Raw genomic sequence first — 7548 nt, 5'->3', positions numbered from 1 at the left:
GATGCTGTATTTAAAAGAAGTGTTACATCTGACGGAGATTTGTCTTCCTCTTTTTTTTTATCAAGTCTTTCATTATTATACTTGAAGCTGAATTTTTTGCATGTTGTTTTTTCTTTTTTCCTTCTATCTCAATTCATGGATGCCAATATACAGGGTGTTTCAAGAAGATGGACTCAATTTGAAATCGCCGTATCTCTGCAACCACTAACAAAACTCTCACCACTTTAAAGGACGGGGCATTAGGGTTACTAAAAGATTACTAAAACTTGACAACTCGTTAAACCATTTGTAAATTTTTGTGTAATTGTAATATGTTGCCATTGTGAAATATACTGCTTTGAAATTGGGTACATCTTTTTGAAACACCCTGTATACCTCTCTTAACTTCAGCTTCAGGGAGCAGCAAAAGACCGCTTTGTGCTCAGGCTTGATGCAATCTACAGGATTCAAACTTCTGAACAAGATGCCACAAGAATATTCTGGTTTCCTTTGTTTCTTGCTGCTGCATAGCGATCAAACAGCAATATAAACTGCCTGGTAAGGTGGTTAATAGATGTTGCATTTGAAACGCTCCCAGGGGAAGGATGATTTCTTGGCATCCCAGTGTGAGGTGGTGGAAGCCACAGCAGCCACCAAGTGTTGTGAGCAGCGCCAAGACGCCATAGCAGGCTTTTGGTTCACACCGGCTTTATACTTTTTGCAGCCCTTTCCTGGGAGAGAGACATTTCTGTGATGGATGCCATCTGGCTAGTGCTTGCCTTGGGCTTCCCCAGGAGACCTCACAGATGTGCAGGCAGCTGTGCAGGCAGGGCTGGCTCCTTGCCTCTGCCCTGCAAGGTGATAAAAGTGACTGCAGTTTGAGTGGGAGAAGAGGGACAAAAATGCTTAGAGGACTTCTGAATCATCCCTGGAGCTAAAGGGAAGTGGGATGAGGTATCTGTGAAGGTCAGGTCAACTTCATAGCCTTTTAGTTGCTTTAGACCTTTTGAGGTATGCCTTGGGGGACTTCGCAGAGTGTGGTTGCTTTTTTTTATTCTTCCCCAGTTCCTAGAATACGTGGGATAGAGGTAATGCAGACACTACAAAGTCTCAGAAATGACCCCCACACATCAGGTTTGAGTGCTCTTGGCTTAATGTATTAGTAATTATCCTGAGTATTGTGGATGGAAATGGCAACTCGTGATCCCGTCTGTGTAGTTGTCTGTATTTGTAAATCCTAAGGATTAACAACTGGATATAAACAGGCACGCTGAAGAGTGAACAGCCCTGCTAGGGTCAAATTAGGTCTGCTTTGTGTATAATGCTATGTTTTTTATAATTTCATCTTAATTCCCATCTGCGAGCTCATTTTAAAACTAACAAATGTTACTGCAGATACACAGCCTGTGTGATTTGGTGGTGTTCTGAGTATGAGGTTGTACAGCATTAAATGTGAAGTGTTGATATGTTTTATGGACCCCTATAAACCTGCTGTAAAGCTATTTGGGATCTTCTTGGTTTATACTTTTCTGTCCCAATTCTTATGATTAAGTGGTATTCTCACCTGGTTGCACATGGCATCCCTTACTGTTGACCTCCTCTAGAAAGCACCACATCTAAAAGACAGCACATTCAATGGCAAAAGATTAAAGCTGAGTATCAGAGTTCCTGCTTGGAAAGCTTTGTCTCTTAATTTAGGTCAGTACTTCAGTGTGCTGTGCTGTAAACTGTGACAAGAAATGGTTGGGGGATCTGAATATTTTCCTAAGGATTACAGGCAGCCTTGAGCTCTCTTTCAGCAGACTTTTTTTCCCACTCTAGGAATGTTTGTAGAAGGTCTCTAGGAACGTATCAGAAACTGTCATCTTGAGGAGCTGAGTAAAACCAGAGATCAGAAACTCTACATGCTCTTGGTGTTGAATCTAGTGCAGTTCCAGGGCCCAAAATACTATTTGCAAGTATTTATACTGCCACAAGTGGGATGAATACTTATACTCTGTATAATAAGACATGCTGAGTGTGGAGTGTTTTAATAGAAGTTTTTTAAAGAATAAAGGCAACTACTCTTATAGTGGGTAGATGGGACCTCAGCACTCAAAAAACCCTGCAAAGGGATGTGCCTCTGTGTGGTTGTTTTCCGGAAGGATCCCCAAGTAGCTGTTCCTAAAACTGTGAAGAAGATGGAGCTAAATTTTACTGCAGTGGCATCAAAAACACTCATTCGGGAGTATTCACACAGACCTACGGAAGTAATGTTTGCGGTAACGTGTTGGTGTGTGGTTTGGGTTTTCTTTTTTTGAGATTTTTTTTTTTGTCTGGTTCGTTGTGGTTTTTTTCCTCCTTTCTTTAAATTTAGAAGGATATTTATACCTCTCTCGGCTTGTTTGTTTTGGACTCTTTTTGGACCTTTGAAGTGTTGTTCTTAAGGATGTGTACCCCTTTTACCCTCTAAAAATGAGGCCAGGCAAGGTTTTGTGTCTTTTCCTACAGAACAGCTTTTCCAGTGGTACGAAAAAGACTGAATTGTGCAGCCTGTTGATAAGATTTCTACTGCTTGAAATGCTTAGTGGAGTAATTACTTTCTGGAGACATTTGACTGATTTTTGTGTTGCTGGAAGCCATGCAACTAGCAGCCGGTTGATACTGAAGTTGAGAATAGGTCTTAGAGAACTGACATTAATTTTTGGCTAGCAGCTAAACTTTGATAGCAGTTTAATATTAATAACATACAGAGAGGTGATATTCAGAGGCAGTAGTCATTGATTTTTTTTTTTTAATGAAATGTCAAATAAGGCAGCTAATTTTTAAAATGCTCATTTTCTAGTCGTGGCAGGAAAGGCATGAGCAAGAATAACATCTAGCTGTGTGGTGTGTTAGTACAGAGTAATAGCCAAAGATGAAAGATCCCTCTAGAGCTGTGAAGAGGAAGCCAAGTAAAATATCCTTACTTTCCTGTGAATGGTGTTTGGGGGGGACCCTGTATTCCAACTGAGATTAAGGACATTGTAAGTCTACTTGCGTTTCTAAGAAACCTTCTGATGAAACGCATTGTGGGAATGCAATTGGGTTTCCACTTCACTGCCTATGTAGTAAGCTTTGAGTAAGCTCTGGTGGTGGTGTGTTTTGTTTGTGGGTATTCGGGTTTGTTTGGTTTTTTTGGGGGGGGGAGGTGTCTTGTTTTTTTCAGATGTAATTGCAATTGTTTTTCACTATTAAAAGTGTTTGTGAACTGTAGATGACTGTTTCTCCTGCTGCATCAAATGGGTGCAGCATATATGTATAGTAAGCTGGGAGGAGCCCAGACATGTCACCTTGAGAGAAGGAAGGAGGTCCAGATTTTAAACAAAACAATCCTTCAGCAATGAAACGTAGTTGGGCACATAACTACTTCTGTAGTGTCTCTAGAAGTGTCACTTGTGTCATAAAGAAGTATTTGGGTTTGTTTTGAGATTTGGTATGCACAGTAGTTAATGAATAATACTGTTATGTTGAAAATAATGCATTTAATGAGATTGTTGTGACTCCTACGTGCAGTCTGGCTTTGTGTTAGAAAGTAACTGCATGCTATTGCCTTTGTCTTTTCCAGATGTTTCTGACAGTGTACCTCAGTAACAACGAGCAGCACTTCACTGAGGTGCCAGTGACCCCCGAAACAACCTGCAGAGATGTGGTGGAGCTGTGCAAGGAGCCTGGCGAGACGGAGTGCCACCTGGCTGAAGTGTGGTGTGGCTCAGGTGGGTTAGGTAGCTCTGCACTTGCTGAATTACTTTGGCATTCACTGCTTCTAATAAAGTGGCACACTGAGACCTGACAACCATGGTCCTGTCCCAGAAGGTTTCTGCCTTACCATTCTGTTAATCTCTTCATCAGACCTGCTGTGTGATAGTGCATCTACAGAAAGGCTCACACTTGCAAAAAAGTTAAAAGAACGGGAATTGAGCACATTGATGTTCTTGTTGTGCATCCAGCCCTTTTCTGACTCAAATGAGTCTCTGAAGGGCGGGGGGGGAGCTTTTTCGTCTTCCTCCTTCTCCCCACAGTGGGATCCCAGTGACCTGTGGGAGGTTTTGAAGTAGTAAATATCAGTAGTTCTGTGGCCAAGCCAGAATTTTTTTTTTCCTTTAACCTGCATCACTTTTCGTGTGCAGTGGCAAAGGAAAACTTCATTTTTTCTGATGACACCTTCATTGTTCTCAATTGTGTTAATTGAGTTTGGAAGGAAAGGAGTGTTACTAGAAGTAGTAGTAATTACCCAATGTGATATGCTCTAAATGTGTGTGGTGGGTGTGAAGGAGGAGGTAGAGACTTTTGACTCTCCCCTGTCCTTTTAAACCCATGGAAGGGGGTTTTACGTATGTTGTTGCTTGTGGCTTTTTTCCTCTTCTTCTATCTTCTTGCTGAATTTGTTTTTGTCTTGGAAGCTCAAATCTCCCTGGCTTGTAATGCTCCACTGGAACTGGAGAACAAGTCAACAAACAAATCAAAAGCTAAACTATGGGTAGCTTTTCATGGCTTCAGTGGAAAAGGACTCTTGACTATCTCCTGCCTCCATGGTACTCATTAGATACTGGTAGCCATCCAGGGGTGTAAAACAGATAAATCATGGATAGGATTTTAAGTCATGAAAAAGAATGATATTTGATCCAACTTTTTTTGAGATGCTTCAACAAAATTATAAAATAATCAGATAACAAGGGCTTATGTTCCTGTCGTCCTCTGCTGTTGGTTCAGGCTCAGACCTGTTCTAAGAAGTCTTTGATTGGCTGGATATTTGTTTAATAGCAAACAATGTCTGAGTTGTCTCTTGATTTTTAGCCTCTTCTGACAGAGACGCAGTGTTTCTGATATTTTAAGTTTAAAAAAATGAAAAGCAAACTTCTGGGTGAGCGAGACTGCATAATACATGGAGGTTTATTTGTAGAATCAACTTGTCATCCTCTCTGGTACTCAAGGAGATGTGAGAAAATAATCTGCATACAGAAACAAAGTGAAGCAGATAATCTTTTGGGAGATTAGTCTTTGCAAACACGTCATGTGATACCATGAGAAGATATCTAAATTTTTTTTGCACAACTGTTGTCATAAAGCCGAAAAAAGTATCATCATTTATACAGTGAAAAACCTTGATAATTGTTTTAGAAACCAAATTATTCTAGTTCCCTTCAGTGATCCAGTTGTATTTACTAATTATTTACTTCTGTATGCAAACACTGGTGTGTGTGTGTGTGTATGTGAAACTGTGCCCAGTTTTAAATTGTACTGGGTAGCAAAAAAAAATGCAGTAGTCTCAAATCATGTAGCATTAAAAGACTTGAGTGCTGGACGAAGTATGTGTTGTTTCAGGTAAAACATACCCTTTCTCAAGCATCTGTATAACATCCAGCAGCAAACATTTGCAAGATACGTTTTCATGGGTATGTTGGATATTTTTTGTGCAGGGCAGGCAGCAGCAGGAGAGGGAAATACTTGTAGCTTTTACATAGCCTTATTTTAGGTGTCAGTAAAGTTCGCTATCTTGTTTTGCCGAGATGTGCCATGGCTTCTATTTTGTTTGCATTTTACACCGAACAAATTAAGTTTAATTTTAAAACAAATATGGCGCAGGGCAGCTAACCTTCCACGGTAGAAACAAAATATTTATGTTGGAGAATGACTTCTCAGACTCCAATTAGTGAGATCCTTCTTAGATCCCTTGTCTCTTTCTGACACTTGCTCAGGAATTTTAGCTTCTATTGTCAGACCTTTTTAAGTGTACTTTGAAGGATTGCTGCAAATGTGCTTGAGGCACTCTGCTCCCTGAAGGGGGCAAGTTTACTGCTCTCCCTGTCCTCCTAGTTTTCCTTGAAATGTGATGAGTATCAGGGCAAACTTTCTTGATCTTCCTATTACCAGAATTCAGTGAGGTGACTACCTTGGCCACTGTGGAAAGCAGACAAAAGGTGTGTGCATGTATATATATCTTTTTTTCTTTTGCATGAGGCAGGGAATTAAAAAAAGTCTGATTGTTCTTTCTTCTTTCTTTCGTCTTGAGCTTTCCAAATGTAGTTTTGTTTGGTATTTGAAAATCTTTTCGTCCTTCCTTTGAAGTCACTGAGTGATATTGACAGAATCCTTGCGTAAAGGGCATCTCCCTTGATTATAGAGTTTCAGTTGAAGTATTGCCGAGCTGCTAGAAATCTGTCTTGTAAGCCTGCTGTATATTCTTTAAGATGGAAATCTGACAGGGGCAGTGTTGGCGTTTTTTGTTTGGTTTTGCCTCTTTTTTTGTTGTTGTTGAATTAAGGTTTAGCAGATGAAGAGCTTTTTTAGCTGTCTAGACAAGTAACCGCCAAGAGACTGCTTTTTCTGTAACAGTGACCTACTTGCTTATTCTGTAAAGCTAATCTCTTTTGACAGTGACTCCAGAAATTTTCCTTCCTAGATTGCTTGAGCACAGCTGCAGCTTTTTCATTTAAAGAAACACTTATGTTGAAAAGAGCTTTTCACATGCTGAAAACATATGTTAGAATCTCCTCTACTTATGAAGCTGAAGACATTTATACTTAGCACCAACTTTGACTTTGAAAGACTCTGCATTGAATATGAATGAACTGCTCTATGATTTTTTTTTTTTCTCTTCCCGCTCCCCTTGCTTAGATAATGAAAGGAAACATTCAACAAAAGTAATGTCAGGAAAAACAACAGTGGTGCAAAAGTGGAGGTATTTAATTTCAGTCTTTTTCTGCTTCTCTTATTTCTCAGGCCAGGAACAATATATCCTGTTTGTCTGGCACCCAGCAGAAATGGTTCTGACCTCATCATGGGTCCTGGATGTTGTCATAAGATACTATGACAATATCATGACTACACAAAGTTGACTGCTATAATATGTTGACCACATCTTTGCCATCCCTTTTAAAATAGACATAAAAATGTATGGTAAAATGTCTAGAATAACAAAAGCATTTGCTTTTATGTAAGATTTAAAGGCCAATGAGTAAATCTAACTATATCTTCTCTGTGAATGCTCAGCTATGAAGTGTGTAAAATTTGGAAGAACAGTAATAGAGAAAGGGAGGAGTACTGGTAAGTGAAGGCAGTAAATATAGACTCCCAGTGGATTTTTACAATATCAAAATGCAACGAGTGAGGCTTAAAAATTAGAGATGTGACTAAATTCTGAACTTAGGTTCTTTTCCTGCTCTTGTTCCTAAGTGGACGTTGTGCATGTGACTTAAGAAACTTTGTCCTAAGTGTCTGAAAAGAATAGTGAGTTCTGATTGAAATCACGTTTCACTGTCTCACCTTCCTTTCCTTTGAGCCATGAATCCAAAATAGTTTGGCTTTTCCAGGTTTATCAGAAGTGTGGCTTTTGAAACGCTTGTCATCTGCACTTTGTCAAATGAGCTGTCTGAGAGAGTGAGCTGGATGTATGGCTGACAGGAGCTGTAGGAGAACACTTGAAGTGCCAGGAGCTGTGGTGGCACACTGAGGGTCAGACCTGTTGGGTGCTGCCTGGGAGCCTCTTTGGGGTATTGAGAGCTTCTGCCTGACCTTGAACACAGGGGCTGCAGTCCCAGTCCTAGGGAA

This window comes from Nesoenas mayeri (genome assembly GCF_963082525.1).
Source record: "Nesoenas mayeri genome assembly, chromosome: 3".
Lineage (NCBI taxonomy): Eukaryota > Metazoa > Chordata > Aves > Columbiformes > Columbidae > Nesoenas > Nesoenas mayeri.
The sequence above is the reverse complement of the archived record's forward strand: the minus strand, read 5'-3'. Positions refer to the sequence as shown.